Source organism: Terrapene carolina, unplaced genomic scaffold (assembly GCF_002925995.2).
Source record: "Terrapene carolina triunguis isolate 2854851 unplaced genomic scaffold, T_m_triunguis-2.0 Scaffold558, whole genome shotgun sequence".
Taxonomy (NCBI): Eukaryota; Metazoa; Chordata; order Testudines; family Emydidae; genus Terrapene; species Terrapene triunguis.
In genome coordinates this window covers 483,977-502,408 of record NW_020664909.1, presented here as the reverse complement: position 1 = coordinate 502,408, position 18,432 = coordinate 483,977, and positions in this window count along the sequence as shown.

The following is an 18,432-nucleotide window of genomic DNA, read 5'->3' as shown; positions in this document are numbered from 1 at the left end:
AAGGCTGTACATATACATCACACCTGGATAATACATAAGCTTCAGCAACCCATTGTGCAATAGTTAAGGTTGAAAAACAGTTTCATTTGAAATTCAAGCTCTATTACATATGGGCAGAACTTGGTGAAATGTTGATCTTTAGGTTGCAATTTTCCATTCTTGGTATTTGTCCATCTTTTTCATCTTGAACAAAAATGGTTCTATTATTTTTGAGTGAGAAGAGAGTGGGGAAAAATATACTTTTCCCATTATAAAAATATCCTTTAGACTTTTTGGAGCCCAAATGACTGACGGTTGATTGTCCTGATCTAGCATGGGAATGGCCCTCATTGAGGAGCAGAGCTCAAGCTGTTTCAAGAGGAAAGTGATTTTGCTATGACTGAATTAAGAGCATTTGAAAATGGCATATGCCGTGCGTTCAGCAGATACTGTTGCTAAGGTCATTAAGTGTACTCCTAGGCCCTGATTCGGGAAACCATCCCCATTCAGGAAACCACTTAAGCACCGGTTTTACTTTAAGTATGTGCTTAAGTCTCATAGACGTCAACGAGGCTTAAGCATGAGTTTAAGGTTAATCATGTGCCTAAAGGCTTTCCTGAATCAGAGCACTAAGGAATTATGCACTGGGGGCATGGGTGCCTAAGCTGACTTTATAGTGAACTGGCTCCAGAATCACTGCCTGCAGAGCCGCCTTAGTCTCCAAGTGAGAGGATCCAAATGACAAAGATCCCCACGTGTCCCTCCCTGCCCATTCACTGCATATCATGCAGATCTTAAAACATCCATGCGCCCCCCTCCCCAGCTGCTGCTATTCCCAGAATTCACAATTAAGCAGACCTGCTGTGGTGAGTGGATTGGAATTGCTGGAAAAGCCAACTACCTGGTAGAGACCCACGCTCCATTACACCAGGGTGACTGCTCTGATGACACTTAGAAGCTCCACAGGGCATATGCCTTTGTAACGCCAACAGACCAAGGTCATCAGTGGGCAGGATTGAACCTAGGGCCTCTGGAGCTTAAAGCATGAGCCTCTACCGCATGAGCTAAAAGCCAACTGGCTCTTAGCTAAGGCTGTAGAGCAGATTCATTTAACTCTCGCTCTTAGTAGTCTCGGTGCCACTAGATGGGACCCAGGAGTTGTGTGGGTTACACCTTCACCTTCTAGCCCCAGCTCTCAGAAGCTCCACAGGAACAGAACTCCCCTCCTGCACCCATCTTAAAGTGGAGGTTCCATCCTCTGGATCTTAGGCCTTCTGCAGCAGTAGGGGACCTGGATGGCCAGGGTCTTGGAAGAGACGTGAAGAGTCCTGGGGATAAAGAAAACAACGTGTCCCCGTGTACATATGCATTACAGTCATCTTTAATTACGTGATCTCACACTATTTCTCACAATGCAATAGCATATGATTGACCCCATAGACACATGTGTTCAACATATTGTAGTATTGTGCACTACTCTGTGTCTGCCTGACAGAGGCTATGAAAATAATCTATAGAAGTACATAGTAAACCGCACATATACAACATATGGAGCTCGACCCTCAGCTGGTGAAAATGAGTGGAACGCTACTGATTTCAGCAGAGCAACGTGGAATTACACAACTTGAGGATATGGCCCATGAAGTACAACATCAAAGAACAATAGCAAAAAAAGTACATCTCTAGAGGGTTGGAATTAACTTTCAAAATTAAATTTTTTCAGTGAATTTATGAGTGGGGCTTTATGAATGAATCTTACTATGAATACACTATCAAATCAGGAAGCCATCACAGAGTGTTCATTAGATGTTTTCCCTGGACTAAACCTGTGATCCAACCCCATTCCTAATCTAACAGTAGGTTTCCTAATGCAATCAACGCAAAGTCCCAGCCTCACCATCTGATCCCCACATGTGATTCCCAAGTGTCTATCACTTGGAAACTATACAGTGTTCTAAGCCAGTGGTTCTTAACGTTTTCCACAGCAGGACCCCTCCAGGATCCACCCCTCCACCCTATAAGTAGGTTCTGGTTGGGACCCCTGATCCCAATTAGCAATATAAGCAATGCAGGATGGGACTCTTGGGGCATCTGAAGCTACCAACAGCATCCCCCAGGTGCCAGACAGGGGAGTGTCCACATATGGACAACTCCGAATAATGAATAAGTAGCTGTGGAGCTAAAGTTGTGCATGGGGCTGGTAACCCCATCATGTCAGACCAGACTTGCTACAGAAACGAACACCAGAAGCCATCTCGGTGTGCAGCAGGCTCAAACAAGAGATCAGCTTCATGTGAAGAACATAACGGGCATTGATCAAACCCATAACGAAGCCCAAGTGTCAAAAAGTCCCTTGCTCAAGGCCAGATCAGTAATGAAAATCAGATTTTGAAATGTGAAAAAGAAGCCAAATACATCAACATGACAATCAGTAGCCTGAACAAGCCAGCACAAGACTGAAATAAATGGTAGAAACTAGTGGGCAGGGCCGGCTCCAGGCACCAGCCCACCAAGCTTGTGCTTGGGGCGGCACCTGGAGGGGGGCGGCGCGGCGCTCCGGCCGCCGGGGGGAGAGCGGAGCCCCGGCCGGGGCTCGCCGCCCTCCTCCCAGGGCTCCGGCCGCCCTCCTCCCCGGCGCCCTCCCTCCGTCATCTAACCCCGCTCAAAGCAGTCAGACGACCCAGTGGTTAAAAGGCCAGTGATCAGAGGTCTTGAAACAGACAGGCTGTAGCAGAACCAAAGTTCAGGCAGCCTGACTGGCTGCATGGCATGATGTGGACAGCATTATAAGCCAAATCTGAGTTCTTGCATTGAGTTCAGCTGGAGTTTGCCTGGGAGAAAATCTCAGAACCTGGCCCTTTCTGAAATGCCTTGCCCTGTAATTTGACTTTGAAAAAGTCAGTTGCCTGCCTAGTGGTTTGATGTTCTCACACTCTTACTCATAAAGCAGCAAAGCAGAAAACAACAATATGGTAGGAGACAGGAGACTCTAAAGCCTCCCTGTTGTCAATGCCTTGCCATAAATACGCAATAACTTTCTATCAGTACTTAAAAATGCTACCGTTTAACCCATCTAAACTACATATTGTCTTCTACAGTAGTTGTCTGATAGCACTACAATAACACTCCTGTAAGACCATTGCTTTGGATCATTGCTTTAAAATACTGTAGTACATTTTTAGTGTGTAGAACCACTGCTGTGGATCCAGTACTAATTTTTCAAAGGAACATTAAGATTTGCTTTTTTTTTTTCAGCATAGAGCTCCAATGCTAGAGTTGGATGGATATGGAAGCTTTATTTACTGCTTAGTGAATGTAAAAAGGATCCTAGAGCAGTAACAGGACTATGGGGAATGCACACTTGTTCAATTACATGCACGATTAGGGCCTGATTCTGCAAACTATTACTCATGGGAGAAGCTTCATTGACTTTGGTGAGGCTGTTTGTAGGTGAAATTCACCCCTGTGAAGAGGGCCAGATGAAGGTGTATACGAACATACGGGTCAACATATGGGTCAAATCAATGGTTCGTCTAGCCCAATATTCTGTCTTCCAACAGTGGCCAGTGCCAGGTGCTTCAGAGGGAATGAACAGAACAGGGCAATTATCAAGTGACCCATCCCCTGTTGTCCAGTCCCAGCTTTTGGCAGTCAGAGTTATAGGGACACCCAGAGCATGGGGTTGTGTCCCTGACCATCTTGGCTAATATCCTGCATGAACTTATGTAACTCTTTTTTGAGCCCAGTTATACTTTTGGCTGTCACAGCATCCCCTGGCAACGAGGTCCACAGATTGACTGTGTGTTGTGTGAAGAAGTACTTCCTCGTGCTTGTTTCAAACCTGCTGCATATTAATTTCATTGGGTGATCCCCCAGCCCTTGTGCTATGAGAAGGAGTGAATAACACTGCCCTATTCACTTTTTCCATACCTGTCATGATTTTATAGACCTCTATCATATCCCCCCTTAGTTGTTATCACATTCTGGGGTGCAATCCAGACTAGTGAGGGGTTGTGTCACCACCTGCCCTGCAACCCTGTGTGCCTCTCAGTCCTTTGCTGCTGTAGCTCCCAACCTGGGCCTCTCACAAACAGCCAAACGGCATGCAGGTCACACTCTGAGTGTCTGTGAATAGCTGCAGCCCTGGTCCAGCAACTCTGACCCCAGAGCCTGTCAGCAACACACAAGCCACACTCTGGCTTCCAGCAGGGTGACCCCAATATACTTCCAATCCTGCATTTTCCCCCAAAATATTCTCCATGTTCTGCAGTGTCCAGCCCTCTCCTGGGCAGTTCGGATATTATAGATCTGTTGCCCATGTACAGGGTCAATGTACTATAGTTTGCTACTCTAATTGGAGTTGCCAAACAATTCAGTTTAAACACAACGCTGGAATAGTTTTGATTAAAGAATAACACAAGTTTATTTAACTACAAAGAAAGAGATTTTAAGTGAGTACAAGTATAAAGCATTAAAGTCAGAAATGGTTACAAGAGAAATAAAGACAAAATGCTTTCTAGTAATGAAAACTTAACAAACTAGACTTCGTTCAAGGTGAAATCCTTTAGCACAGGTTCCAGCAACACTGATGACCAAATTTTCAAGTTAGGATCTCTCACAAAGTCCCAAGGCTAGTTGCTTTGTCTTCTTAGGTGAACGAGAGAGAGAGAGAGATCCCCTGGTGTGTTTTTGCCCCTCACTTTTATAGTCCAGTCCCCCTTTGCAGTGGATTCTTCTGAGGATTAACCCTCAAAGCAAAGTTTATTCAAACAGTAAATGCGGCTATGTGGAGTCTGTGGGTGAAGGTGCCTCCGGGCTCTTTCCTCTCCCTTGTGTTTGCTGAAATGCAGATTTGCCTTGTCTCCTTCTTGCTGTCTCAAGGACCCGGTTTACTACTTATATGTACATTGAGGTAAACACACATTCCTTTGTTTAAGATAGACCTGATAGAGGCCTGGTCTACACATAAAATTAGATCAACCTAGCTACATTGCTCAGGACTGTGGAAAATTTCATGGCCTGTGAGAAGTAGTTAGGTCAACCTAACCCCCACTGTAGCCATAGATAGGTTAACAGAAGAATTCTTCCATTGACCTAGCCACCACCCCTTGGAGAGGTGGATTCCCTACATTGATGAAAAACCCCTTCCAGTGATGCAGAAAGCATCTACATTATGGCACAGCTGCAGCACCATAGCTATGCTGCTGTAGCCACTGTAGTGGAGACATGCCCTGAGCTTTATTTGCTCAGCTCCAGCGGTGGTGAAGCAGTTAGATTATCCCTCCTCTGAGTCATACAGGAAGTGGCAATGATGGTAATGAACACTTTTGTGTGAGCAGAAGTATGAGTGACCCCAGGGAAGGCTCTAAGAGATGCTGTGTTCCGGTAGCACCTACCATTCCTATCAGGCTAAAACTGTATCTAACTCAAAAGACTGTTGCAATTACAGTCAATCTGCCAGAGTTATGATAATGAAGAAAGGTCAATTTGATGGAGTGAGAAAGCAGATGGAGTGAGGGAGCTGCCTGCAGGTGATTTGAAGCCTGGAGCAGGCTTGCTAAAAGAGCCAACCAGAGACACCAGGTGTAGGGAGGGAACCTTCAAGGAACTGGTTCCTTATAAGAGAGCTGAAGCAGTTCTAAGAGAAGAGCTAATTCTGGGAGGTTTTCAAAGGAGTCAGTGCTGAGTAGGGCAGTTGCAAGCCAAACCCCAGAGCAGGTTGCCCCTAAGAACTGATAAGAAGACTCTGTGAAGAAACTCTTTTGCTCACTCAGGCTCTGAGGTAAGAGCCAGGCCCTGGGACAGATTTTTGGGACTTTGAGTTTCACTTCTGAGTCTAGTTTGTCTGAATAAACCCAGCCCCCAATACGGATGGTGATTGGATGTATGAGAGGGTAGAGTCTGTTTAAAAGGGCCTAGAAGAGGGAGAATAAAGAGCCTGGCAACGTAGGGGCACCCAGCCACAAGAGGGTACATGAGGGTGGCCAACCCATCTACAGCTGGGAATGCACAATTGAGGTTTCAGTTGTCAGGACAGGGTACAGCACTTTTCCAACTGCATGTAACTGCTAAGAACTAAGAGGTTTGTTTTTTAAAAGTCTGTTTAATTATGTAGTTATGTGGGCTTGACTAAAATCCACAATGGCTGTCGACCTGCATTCCCCTCAGAGCTCATGTAATGAGCAGGCTCAGACAGGGTGCAGTACTTGGATGGGAGACTTCTTTGGGGGTTCCAAAGAGGATGGATCTAGACTGTTCTCAGTGGTACCAGATGACAGAACAAGGTGAAATGGTCTCAAGTTGCACTGGGGGAGGTTTAGGTTGGATATTAGGAAAAAATTTTTCACTAGGAGGGTGGTGAAGCACTGGAATGGGTTACCTAGGGAGGTGGTGGAATCTCCTTCCTTAGAGGTTTTTAAGGTCAGGCTTGACAAAGCCCTGGCTGGGATGATTTAGTTGGGAATTGGTCCTGCTTTGAGCAGGGGGTTGGACTAGATGACCTCCTGAGGTCCCTTCCAACCCTGATATTCTATGATTCTATGATTCAAGGAAAGCCCAGGATGCTTCAGCAAAGGGTGTTGGTGATTCAGTTTGGAGGGGGGGGAGAGCGGATGCTTCCCTTTGAGAGTATAGAGTATACCTACACTTTGAGCTGGGGGTGTAATTCCCAGCTTGAGAAGACACACCCACACTAGCTTGACAGAGCGTAGCTGTGGTGGCACAAGTGCAGGCCGAGCATCTCGGACAGGTACACACTCAAGTGGCTAGCCCCTCATGCCACCAAAAATACACTTTATCTTTAGCAGTCTAGCTCAATCAGAGCCTGTGCAGGGATGTCTCCTCGAGCTCGGGGGGGGGGGCGGGGGAGGGTCTCTGGGGTCCTCACCAAATCACCAAAGCAAATAGGATTAAGCGGTTAGTTAGCTCCTAAACTTGTCACGCAAGCAAGTGTATAAGGATGGTGAGTAGGGGTCTTGTTTTATTTCTAGAATTAGGGTTTCATTTGAAATTTTTCACATGGGTCTCTGTAGCCCATATTATGAGCTACAGCTCAATAATCATAGTATCACTGCAAAATGCTGGGGGGGTAATTCTGAGCTAATCCCTCTTAATAACTCTACACAGAGCCACAGGGGTAAATTAGAGGTCAGTGCTGGGTTGCTCTTTGAAGTTAATGGTGACAGTAGTTGTAATTCTCAGACTGGTCATGGGAATGAGATACAGTCAAAACCAGGCTCCTCTGAGTACTGTGGAGGGAAACGTGACCTCACTAATGAGTGGTTCCATTTCAGAAAATGATTCCATGGACCCCCCTCTCTAGGCAGTCATTTGGGCCCAGTGCAAAGTGAGTGCTGAGTGAGTGTACCGTGCTTCTGTTCTTACCAGGAACCATTCCACACCCACTTTGCACTGGCAGAAATGACTGGCCACAGAGGCCCAAAATCTCTTGCCTTAACTGTGACTAATGTCTACGCAATTAAATTGATGTAAGTTACCCTGACATACAGCCACCACAGTAATTACTGCTCTTTTTCATGTCCCCACTACCCTCCTTCTGCCAGTGGTGTGCGTCCTCAACAGGAGCGCTTGCACGGACTTAAGTGGGGCATTGCCGGGGTCTGACTGCCGGAGCCCCACTGCCTTGGGCTGACTGGGATCCAGGCCCATACTGCACTGACTGACGCTCAGAGTTCTCATTGCTGCAAGATCCTCTGCAAATCCTTGTGTCTGAGCCTCTGAGTTCTCATCCCTGATTAATCACCTTGTGGGACTCTGGCTTGGTATTGTAACCATCAAGGCACTAACCACTGATATTTGCCAGTTGAAGTTTGAACCTCCCGGTAAAGTATCTTCTTGCCAACCTAAAATTGCCTCTGTTCCAAATAGATTCTTCCTCAGCTCCTGCTCTAACTCGTCGTTCACTCTGACTGATAAAAGCTTGCCTGGCGTGTCCAACTCCAGAAGTGGCTGTTTTTCAGTAGATCTAATCAGATGATCACACACTTCTTTTGGTTTACTCTACCACTCTTGTCTTTCCTGTTTTGTTCTCTCTGCTCCTGCTGCTGTTCCCTGTGCCAATGCCCCCCCTCCCCAGCCACCTGTGTGCCTTCTGTGAGATGTAGAATAACTAATGAGCATGAGCTAGCCCACAATCCCGGAGTTTGTGCAGGCGGATGGCAAACGTGGCTCTGCAAACCCGTGCCAAATTAGTTCCATCTGCTGAAGCTCGGAAAAGGCCCTGTTGCTCATTCTGTGCATGTGTCTTTCTGTCTCCCTCCCTCTGTGCTTCTATGTCTGTCGCTCCCTCCCCTTGTGGATTTGTGCATGTGTGTGTCTCCCCGGTCTTTCTGCAGCAGGTCACCCGCTTTAAATTGCTAACTTGTAAAGAGCAGCCATGAATCTTCCCTTTTCAGGGAGGGCAAGTGCATCCAAGTCATTTCATTCCTATCAGGGAAAGGTGACCGCTCCAGCTTACCATTAGATGTAGGATCTTTCTTGTAGGCTCACTCGGGCTATAGGCTATAGACCATGAATGTCAGCTAGACTCAGATCAACATAGGTATCTACGCTCTTAACCTACATTCCTTTGTGGATCTGGGCCACAGCTCCTTTCTAGATTCTAAACCCTTCAGGGGCTGTGTTTGTACAGTACTTAGCACAATCGGATCTTGGCCCACCACTGGGGTTCCTAGGAGCTACATTTATAAAAAATATCTATACCTTGTACTGTGCTGAGCACATTGGGATACTTTCAGTTATCATCTATTTCATTAGTGATGCCAAAGTTCTTTACAAACTGTAAACTAAATCAAAAGGCACAGGAGGCACTTCAGCCAACGCTGGAATGCAGCAGCCACCTCTCGGGTGTAACAGAGCGTCGGTTTAACAGCACACAAGAATTCCACTCAGTATTTCAGGCCAGGAAGTGAAGATGCATTGTGAATCCATTTGACACTGGTGGGGGAATTTGGGTAGGCAGTATTACCCAGACTGGAAATGGACCAGGACACTGGGATTAAAGTGTCATAGGATAGTCAATAGACATGGATGACCAGGGTCTTGGATTTGCACCATGTTTAAAATATGTCACCTCCAGGAGCACAATGCCCTTTAGCACCATGCTGAGGCTTTGATTTGGTACGACACCTGTATGAGAATCAGTAGTTTCATTTCACAAGAATGCTCTTTAGGGAAGGAGGGGGTATCACTGCGGCGAGTTTGGGGCTCGGGGCCACAGAAATGGTTTGTGAGCCTGGTGTGAGCTTCTCCATTTTAATGAAATCCCAAACCAGATGGGTTTTGCATGGTCTGGAGGATTGCTGTGAATATTTTGCACTGCTCTATTTGGTGCTGACTCAAAGAGAACAAAATGCCACCTACCGAAGCCCAGATCCTCAGCTGGTGCAAAGCAACACCGCTCCATCAATTTCAGTAGCGCTATGCTGTTTTGCAGTAGCTGAGGATCTGGCCCCAAATCATCCCCTCTGCCTAAGTGACACACTCTAGCTATAAATATAAGGCAAGGACCTACCTAGAAGAGCTTATACAATCGAATTGGCTCAGCGGTGGGAGTGGGGAAAGGACTTACATGATTAACATCCTGATTTATTCACTCCCAGCTTTGTACATTAGAGCATCAGCACGAAGACAGCATGGTTTAGTGATCGGGGGGGCGGGGGAGGACTTCAGGGCTCGTGGGCTCTGCGACTACATCTGCTGTGACTTACCGTGTGACACTGGGCAACTGAGATTAAATGTGTAAACTATTTAATATATGGAGCTCTGATCCAGACTGGGGCCTTTGGGCACTGATGCAATACGAATCATAGATGAATCATAAGAGTCCCAAATGGTAATTAAGGGTGTTACTCTATTCCTCAGAAACTAGCGCAAGAGATTGGTGCTGCGGGAGGGTGAGTTAAGTCTCTGTGAGAGAGACCTTTAGGCTGGAAGAAAACAAGAGATCGTTTACATGAAAGTAACTGAATTTGACAGTGACTTTCTGAATTCCCCTTTCTCAGCTTTTTGAAAGTGAAAGACAGGTCTCGCCATCACAGAACTTCGCTATTGTGCCCCCTAGAGCATGGCACTTTGCATTCCTGGACCATCTGTCTCGGCCCATCCTTCCACATTTGCACCTGCTGAGTGTGGGGTTTGAACAAACCACAAACTTAAAGTGAAACTCAACTGAAACAGCCACATTTGGTCTGGCTTCCTCCTGACAGGCCCAGTCAGCCCAGACGTGGCTCAGATTCTGGTTCTTATTTGGAGATTCGCTCTCAATACTCAGCCATCTCTGAACCTAACAAGATGATCGGTCAGCCTCGCTGTGTACTTATAGGATGTCTGTCACCTTAGTATGTAGAAGTCAATAATAACATCGCAGGGCCCAATTCTACCCACCATAGGGCCCAATTTAATGTCCACTGAAGCCAATGGGCATTAGATCAGCCCCTGGCTCAGACAAATACCCATTGAAGTTGATGGGCGTATTGCCTGACAGAAGTGGACAGGACTGAGTTCACCATGTTGTGTGGAGATGGAAAAGTCAGCTCCCTGCTACGCCAGCCCCTCAGAAGATGGAAAATGAGGGGCAGAAGAAAGCCAGCTGCATTGGGAAGCAGCAGATTTTCTAGTGGTTAAGCAGAGCACCTGGGAGCCTGGACTTCTGGGTTCTGCTATTCCGGCCACCCCGTGTTAAAGGAATGTGATAGCTTACTACAGGCCCCCAGATTTTACTTGGATGAGGTTTTCAGGTGAAGAAATGGAAGTAAGCTATAGCCCCAATCATTAAGCTGGGCCCCTGGTCACCGGTAGCTACAAATGAATGGGGAATCACTCTCTGGACCTACAGGAGGGGAGGGGGGTGTTCTACCAATATTCTCACTGTCCAATTAGAAGTTCCCCTTCTCGGTAAGACAGAGTGTGACTGGCAATTGTTGTAGTCCAGCTCCTTGTTACAAGACATTTACAAATCTTCCCTATTATCTTGTGAACAGTGGACAGCTAGTGTTCATTCTTGCTGTCGTTCTGTTTGTCTAAGTACGAGCAGCTCCTGCTTGGCTGCCTTAGAAAGGTGACGGCACAGTGACAGCGCTTGGGAAGGCTGTCTTCCCAAAGAAAACTTCAGGGGGAAGGGTAAGTGAAAACTTGGAATCTGTAGCATGTAGCAAAATCCGAAGGCCAGCCTCTACTTTTTTGGCATATTCTGCAACTGGAAAGTACAACCAGGTACCGAAGATTCCTCAATTCTTCAGTTATTAACAATAATCTACTTAAATGGATGTGGCACCCATTATGAGGGCACGTGGGCTCAGAGTCTACACTGATGGAGACTGCATAAGAAAAAAGATAGATTAGATTTTATTGTCTCATTGCAATTTTTCCCCATGGGTGCTCCAACCCTGAAGCACCCACGGAGTCCGCACCTCCCTCCCACTTGCATCCTTATCTGAATATCGGGACAACTGGCGTCCCGATCGTACATTGATCGGGACGCGGGACAAAGGGTTAAATATCGGGACAGTCCCGATTTTATCGGGACATCTGGTCACCCTACAAGTCACAGATCAAAACAGCTCAGCCACTGATCTGCTGTATGACCTTAGGCAAGTCATTTCACCTCTCTAGGCCTCTGGTTTCCCCTCCCAGTTATCTTCTGTCCCATCTACTTAGAGTGTCTCTTCCTATATACAGCACCTAGCACAATGAAACCCCCCTCTCAACTGGGGCCAGTGGGTGCTATTGTAATATAAATAATGAGATCAGGTGGACCAGGAGCTCTTCCCCCACACTGTCCTCTGTCAATGTGCCTCAGCACATAGCTGAAGGGACCACCTCTAGGGCTAAGGGTATTGTTCACTCTTTGTGGCCCATTCACACCTGGAAATTTCTGCCAAACCTGCACACGACACTTGTGGTGAATTCTATGACATTGGCATCTGTTCTCCAGGAAGTGGACTGGCGCCCAGCAGATCTTTTTCACGTGAGCCTCTGGATAGCCAGCAGATGGTAACGACTTTGGGCTACAAGTCTCAAGACCCAGGAATTTCTCTGACATTAAATAAATCTGACGATGACAGCAGCTTCCCCCTCCCCAGTAACCGGGTCTCTTTTTTCCACCTACTCTGCTGTGAAAAGTGGCACTTGGGGGGTTCCATGTTCATCGTGTCTCCTGTTAAACTTTCACGTTGCACAGGGACTGATGGAAAAGCTGTCATTGGCTGTGCTGGGCTCTGGATCGGGGCTATAAAAAGGCTTTCCTGACTGACGTCCCTGAAGCTTCAGCCTTAGAGCTGAGAGTCAGTCTGGGTTGCCTAGAAACTAAGGGGTTAGCGGTTAGCGCCATTTGGCATTAATGTGGATTACATGCATGGGCAGTGAGGAGAATAAGCCACATAAGAAAAGGTGGGGACAGCAGGGACTGCAGCCTTTTCTCCCTTGCCCTGATTCTGCTGCTATGGGGAATTTCCAATGTTGTAATGTGCTGCTCTGAGGGGCATGCGAATAGCACTTCCCCAGGACTATAGCGCAATCAGCGGCTCTGCTGCAGTGATTTTATTGCTTGGTGCTTTGTTTAAAAAGTCAAGCGAGACGACTGGCAAAATATAGAGTGCAGGTTCAGATCCCGGCTGTATCACAGAAAAAATGCTGACCAAGGAAACACCATTTCTGATATGTGCCCTGCACTGGGGTGGAGATGAGCCAGACAACAGGCAAGTCCCAGAGCAGGAGTCCCCTGTCACTGCAAAAATAACTTGCAGAGAGCACATGGAGGTCTCAGATATTATCTCTCTCCTCAGTGTCACAGAGTTGCTAGTAATCTCCATACAGGTGATACAGAGACACTGTTTCCTTATAAACACACTAGGATGTTGTCATATTATAAGTGGAAATCCAATTAGGAAAACTCTCCTTTTCGCTATTCCCTTGTACTCCCATTGTTTGTTTGTGGCATCCACCTATTGCATTTTATCTTATAGTAAGCTGTTTACAGCAAGAGCCAGAAATTATTTGTGTGTGTGTACAGTGCCTAGAACAATGGGGGCCTTGATCCTTGAATGGAGCCTTTAGGCCCTACCATAATAAACCATCATCATCACAATAGACCTTATTCACTTACACTGAATGTCTGTTCTTTGGCTGGGGAGCTCCACTGCTGCTCTTCCCAACACTCGCCAAAGCAGAGCTGCCAAGTTCTGCAGAGCTCCTTGCATGACATATTTCACAGAGGCGAGTGCCCTTTTTCTGAATCAGCCTATCGCCCCGTCTCTAACACCAATACTGTATTCACAATAATATTTTGTCCTTATACAGCACCTACCGTCCAAGGATCTTGAGGCGTTCCCACCTACTTGTGAAGTCAGGAAGTAGCATTGGCCCTATCTTACAGAGGGGGAAAACTGCAGCACAGAGAGGTGAAATGTCTTGCCCCTAATGTCACACAGCCAGTCAGTAGCAGAGCTAGAAGCTCACCTGCCTCCTAGTCCTTTGCATGAGCCATAAGCATCTTCTCCGCTTTCTCCTGTCCTTTCTCCTCTCTTGGTCCCAATTTCTACCCCATCTCCTTTTCTCTCCACTATTGCTGATCTCTTTGCCCACTACTAGGCCTTTCTTCTCACATTGATCAGATCTCACCCCATTCCTCCCCCTCAATATTTTCCCTCCCCAGTATGTCCCTGCTGTGGTCCCCTCTCCCTTCCTCTAATTTATCCAACTCTGTTCTCACACACACACACACACACACACATACATATATATATATATATATATATTCACTTTCACACACACACACCCTGCCCTGCCCTGCCCTGTCCTGCTCAGCCTGGAAGCAGTAACAAGATCTCTTGACTTCTGCAGTTTTTCTTTCCATTACTCACCATACCAGCTCGACATTAAAGAAGGCAATTGCTGCACAGTTGAACACGTCAACATTGGCCCTGGCAAAACACCACAGAGCAGGCAATCATTTACATATGCTACAGCAGCCTGCAATGCGAAATCACCATCCATGGAAATAACCAGACTTGTGTCTGGGTACTTAAAAATATCCCTGTTTAATGTCCCCCGTGAAACGGAGGTACCTAGTTCAGAAAATAGCCTGCATAGTGGATTTTCATGGATATAGACACTTCCTTATTATGTAGCTTGAATGAAGCCTAATTAAATTGCCTGGATAGATTTGATGTCCTGCTTTTTGAAACAGGTAAGGCAGCTCTCCCCACGCCTGCCAAGAAGGAGGGGGCGCTGTATGGAGAGTATGGCTTAGATCAGCAAAGGAGAAAAAGGGAAGCTTCCTTCTGATTTTAGCAAAAGAGGGGAGACTGTTTTCCCCTCTTCCCTGCCCCCAGATTCTTTCCCATTGCCTACAGGAACTCCTGGGGCGAGATGGGAGTTCGCTCTCCAACCAGATTCACCTCTTGATCTCCCTGCTGAGGCTGCTAGCAATGTAATATCAAGTTACAACCTTATTTTTAGAATGTGGTTACCTCTCCATTGGACTAAGGCTACCAATATAGTTCCCCAACCAACCTCTCCTAAACACAACAAAAGAAAAACTCATCTTCTCTCTCAGCCCTGTGGATAATGCTGGGGAAGCATCTTGCTGGGGTGATGTCTTTGGGCTGGATGCCCCTAATGGATAAACTATGACTTGAAAGACCTATACTTTCTCTTACCAGGAGTGAACCACCAGTGACCCAAAGTGGGGCAAAACAGGTGACCTTTCCCTTTCCTTATAAAAAGGAGCAGCTAACTATTGATAGGGGCTTTACTGGTACCACCTGGAGCTGGGATCCAATCAGATCTACCCAAATAAGCAACAGTGAACTGGGCCATAGCTTGGAGGGGAGAATTCAGTTGAATATATACAATACTGTAAGTGTTGCAGAAGATGGTGCTGATGATTTAGGATGGTAGATGATGCTGTTTTGTCTTGGCAGTCCTGAACCGATAAACCAGCAGCCTCATGTTCAATGGTACTGTGCTGGTGGAGGTGCCATGTTTTAGAGGAGATAGAAAACTAAGTTCCTGGCCTTGGCACTATTTCCAATAGTAGAGATGTTTGCCTCAGGTTGTAGCCATATTCAAACTTAGCTATTATCTGCCTATGCATCCATCACTGCAGGCTGATTGCATTCTGCCTAACTCAGAACTCCACCTGAACGGTTTGTTAAATACACCACCCTTCCTCACTTTCTGTCCTAAACTACTGTGCTGTTAAACAGCTCCCAGCTTCCACCCCAGAGGTGGCTGCATTTCAGTGGTGGGTGAAATGTGCCCTGTATATACATAGTAAAGTATACAACAATGAGAAGTGCTGTGTAAATGCTAGGTATTAATATTGACAACATGATGTTACCGCAATGGGATCCTCATCCTTCAATGGGGTCATTAGGTGCAAATATAAAATATAATATAAATCGGGGCGGGGGGGACTGCTATACCGGTTGGAGCTCTATCGATGTTTGCAGAGCAGCTCCTCAGATTAGTCTCTTGTTCTCCCTTAAAGAATTAGTTCAACTTTTGAATGTAAACCATCCTGCTGGAGGACTGCCTAGATTTGCTTTGGCTTGCTTCTTCCCCTGGATTACCGCCACGGTAGAGACATTAGCTACTTTGCTTGTTGCACTAGGAACATGGAAAATGTGATTCATGTAAGCTGGTGCTCAAGCTCTGCCCTGCTCGTCAAGCCAACATTGCCCTTTGCACTTGGCATCTCCTGCTCAAGACGGCAGTTTTTCCACTTGGCCAAACCTCACCCTGGCGCCTGTTTGCAAAGAGAGCCCTTTTTCAGAGGCGACGGGGCCTGTTGTTTAAAGTCGGGAGGGGAACTGGCTCACTGGACAGATGTAACTTTTTCTGTCTGCCTCACAGGTTATCCCTAGAGGGCTCTCCTCCACCGCCCTCTGACGTCCTACTTTCCAGGCTTTTAACAGATGTCTGTTAATACCTAGTCAGTGGTCCAAGATGCCTGAGCCCCGGAGTGCCCTCAGGGCCAAATGCAGTCCATAGAGTCCTAGCATGCAACCTGCAGCAGAATTCTTCCTATAGCTTCAGAGTGAGGGTTAAAACTGTCTAACTGCAATGCTTATTGCTGGAGGATTCAGCCAACCAGCATGTCCTACTCCTGGGAGGAGGAAGATACAAGCATAAGCAAATACAACTGTGCAGTTTTGTTTTTTGTTTTTTACTCAAACAACATCCTATCGATTTTTCAAGCTAAATTAGGCTGTCAGATACCCTGCTGATGAGTGTGCTACAAACACCTACAACAGATCATTTAGTGGGGAGGCGCTTTGCTTCTGGCAAGTTGCCAGTGTGGCCTTCAGTGCCATGAAGCTTGGGCTTCCCTGTAACATACAGTTGAAGGCTAACCAAGAAGAGGTGACATGATGAGTTGACTCCTTCTCTTCTTCCCAGATTTTCCTTGAGTTGTGATGTCTAGCGACAGGCGTGGAAACATGGTCTCAGCATCCAATTTGGACTAGGGTAGGAATGATGTTCTACTAGATGGGGCTGGACTGGGCCTCAGGAGACCTGGCTTCAATTTGCAACTGTACCACAGACTTCCTACGTCATTATGGGTGAGTCATTTAAGCCATCCCATGCCTCACACGCAAATAATCGGGATATTACTTCACTCAGATGTTGTGAGACCAAAATCCATTAATGATTTTGAGGGGTTCAGGTACCACAGTGTGATGAGGGCCATATAATTGTCTGCATGGATGAGTAGGAATAATTGGCTCCTTAAAGCCAGAAGTCTGATTCCAGGGTTGACTCAGCTCATAGAATATCAGGGTTAGAAGGGACCTCAGGAGGTCAGCTAGTCCAACCCCTTGCTCAAAGTAGGACCAATCCCCAGACAGATTTTTACCCAGTTCCCTAGAGGCCCCTTCAAGGATTGAACTCACAACCCTGGGTTTAGCAGGCTAATGCTCAAACCACTGAGCTATCCCTCCTTGGCTAGCTGAGCAGGGGCGGCTCCAGGCACCAGTACAGCAAGCGCGTGCCAGGGGTGGCGTGCTGGTCACTGTGAGGGCGGCAGTCAGGCGGCTTTTGGCGGCATGCCTGCGGGAGGTCTGCCGGTCCTGTGGTTTTGGCGGCAATTCGGCGGCGGGTACGCCGAAGGCGCGGGACCAGCGGACCTCCCGCAGGCATGACGCCGAATCCGCGTGACCAGTGGACCGCCCGCAGCCATGCCACCAAAAGCCGCCTGACTGCCGTGCTTGGGGCGGCAAAAAATATAGAGCCGTCCCTGCGTCTGAGGTAAGTAAAACGAGTTCTGGGTTGCTTACTTGGTATGGCTCTTCAGGACAGAAAACTTAAAAAATAAGGTCATGCAATGGCAATTTTATAAGAATATCGACTTGCTCGGTGTCCTTGGACAAATGTCTCTGGTGAATGTCAATCTGCACCCCAGAGGTGGCTGCATTTCCCTGGCAGGTTAGGTGATTCCTGTGTGGGTAGAGCGTCTAAAGTGCTTTGGGTTACTCTGAGATGAGATGCACTTTAACAACATAGGAGATAATGGGTGAAATCCTGGCTGTCTTGCACTCAATGGCAGAACTCCCATTAATTTCTTTGGGGCCAGGATTTGACTCTCTGATGACAAAGGCTGACCTTTCAGCAGTGGAAACAGCAAATCGATGAAATCTGGCTCAGCCACATCTTGCAAACTGAAAATGGGCTTCTGTGTAGGAGAGTCTTTCCTCTTAGCTCATCTTGCTCGGAAAAGTAAATATCGTTTTAGAGAACAACCTCTCGGCCTCGAGGTCGCAAGCAGGTTCAGCGGGGCGGGGGGCACATCCACTCTCCTCTTTATGGCTAGCTCAGAGGGAGGCCACAAAACCTTTTCTGTTACAACATAAGGTCCCAATACAGAAAAGGTGAAGAATTGTTGTCCTAGACTATCTAGGGACAGGCCCAAACCCAGATCTCTGATTCAAATATCCTGCTCTTTGTGGGGGTTCCAAACCCAAACCTCACATGGGATCCAAATTGAGGGAAGCGATTGCTGTTCTATAGAACGACCCCAGGCCCCAGCGCCGAACTCCTCTGAACTCATCTCTCCAGTAACAAAACTAACCAGGATGAAAGGCATCCCGTTGCCACTGATGAAATAGTTCTGCACTCCTCCCCTCCCACAAGTGCCCCCCAACCTCCCACTGAGTCAAAGGGGAACTAGGAGAACTGCTAAAACGATCGGCCACTCTGTGTCTAGTGTTTGCCACAAGGGAATGAGTCAGTGTCAGCCTCTGGGCGCTTACTGGGAGTGTCCATGAGCGAGTGAGTGTGCATGTTCAGAGGAGAGAAAGACGGTGAGAGGGTGTCAAAGCATGGCTGGGGATGAGCATGAAAGGAAATCTCTAACAGCACAAGCTGTGCATGCCCACACTCGCTGGAATCCAGCTAGCGCAGGTAACAACGGCAGTGAAAACAGAGCAGTGT